Source organism: Hyposmocoma kahamanoa, unplaced genomic scaffold (genome assembly GCF_003589595.1).
Source record: "Hyposmocoma kahamanoa isolate Upper Pololo Valley unplaced genomic scaffold, ASM358959v1 232, whole genome shotgun sequence".
Taxonomy (NCBI): Eukaryota; Metazoa; Arthropoda; class Insecta; order Lepidoptera; family Cosmopterigidae; genus Hyposmocoma; species Hyposmocoma kahamanoa.
Genome location: NW_020653750.1, coordinates 2,928,495 through 2,930,475, shown reverse-complemented (window position 1 = coordinate 2,930,475; position 1,981 = coordinate 2,928,495).

Sequence of the window (1,981 nt, the reverse complement as noted above, 5' to 3'; positions counted from 1 at the left end):
CCGCGAACCATACGACATGGTACTCGCCGTCCTCCCCCTCACACCCGAAGGTAAGAAGGTCTTCAACCTGACTACCTGTTGCCAACTCACCGGCTTAACCGTTGAGCCTCCTCGCAAACGTGGCATGCCCGGACAATGCCACAATTGTCAACTGTACGGGCACTCGGCCCGTAATTGCCGCTCGCAACCCCGCTGCGTTAAATGCGCACTCCCCCACGCGACCTCAGCCTGCCCTAGGCCTAAAGATAGGTCCCAGTGCACCGAGCCTCCTCGGTGTGTTCTGTGCGGAGAGTCCCACACCGCGAACTATCGCGGCTGTGCTAAGGCCCCCCGCCCTAACCACAAGGTGGCGGCGCGCACTGCGGCCCATCAGCAGACTAGGGCACAACCTCAGCCCATTATGTCCATCCGCGACTTCCCGGCCATCAGCCCTGCCCTTACAGCCCCACTATCGCCCCAATCACCATGGGCAATCCCCCGCGCCAACGCCCCTGCCCGCCGCTCCTAAGCAGGCTAGCCCCATCGCCTCCGCTGCCCCTAAGGCAAAAGCACAATCGGCGCTTTCTGCGCATCGACCCACCGCGATACCACCCGCGACTCACTCCCTTAAGGACGACCTGGCCCTCGTGAGCCACTTTGTTAGCACCTTCGACGTCTTCGAAGTTAAAAATCTAGCTACACTCCTCCGCGCCACTGACGGAAACGGCACTGCCCGTCTCCAAGCCATGTCGCGTTTCAGCTCGCTCATAGAATCACTGAGCAAATTCTCCGCCTCTTCGTTCTCCCTCTAAATGGACTTACTAACCAGTAGGAGTAGAGTCAAGCCACGATCACTAAAGCTAGGCTTTTTCAACGCGGATGGCTTATCAAGCCAACGCGAGGAAGTTCGAACCTTCCTCACAGACCACCAACTCGATGTCCTGTTAATCCAAGAAACCTTCCTTAAACCCTCCGCACGAACCCCCATGTTTGCCAACTATTGCGCGGTACGCAACGATAGATTGAACTCGCCCCTCGGCGGTACCATTATATACTACAAACGGTCACTTCACTGCATCCCCCTCGACCCACCCCCTACAACGTACATCGAAGCATCGGCGTGTCGGCTCGGCTTCACCGGCCACCCACCCATCACCCTCATTTCGGCCTATCTCTCCCCTGATACTTCCCGTTCGCTAATTCGCGAAGACCTCCAAGCCCTCTTGTCCCTAGGAGATTCAGTAATTCTGACTGGCGACCTCAACGCCAAAAATACTGCATGGAATTGTAACACCACCAACCTGCGCGGTAACACCCTCATGACGCTATCCGAATCCATGCATTTCGATATAATTGCACCCCTAGAGCCCACCCACTATCCGCATAACGTAAATTACCGCCCCGACATCCTAGACGTAGCTTTATTTAAAAATATTAACCTCAGATTAGACTCAATCCGCGTCGTTCACGAATTAGTTTCCGATCACCGCCCTGTCCTCTTTCACCTCTCCCCTCGTTCGGACATAGCCCCCCCTGACCCCTGCGCCCCCGTTAAATCGGTGTTGGACTGGGAGAAGTTGAGTCATGACCTCAATTTCCTCGAGTCTGAACACCTAGTTCAGATTCCGGACGAGATCTCTTCAGTCGTAGACGCCAACTGTGCTATTGACCGGCTAGAGGGACACATTCAAACCGCCGTTTGTAACAGCTCCCGGCCGGCACCGGCGACGGACGACCGTCGCTGGAACCTACCGGAGGATGTGCGTGCCCTTCTAACGGAAAAGAACGCAGCCACTCGTGCTTACGACTCTTACCCCACCGACGAAAACCGTCGTTTCCTGCGGGCTTTACAGAGGGACGTAAAGACGCGTATGGACGAGGTACGTCAAAGTCGATGGGAAAAGCTCCTAGAAGGGCTCGAGCCCACCCACCAAGCCTTCTGGCAACTAACCCGCTCTCTCAAGTCCGGCACAGTTGCCCAAATGCCCCCCCTTAACCGACC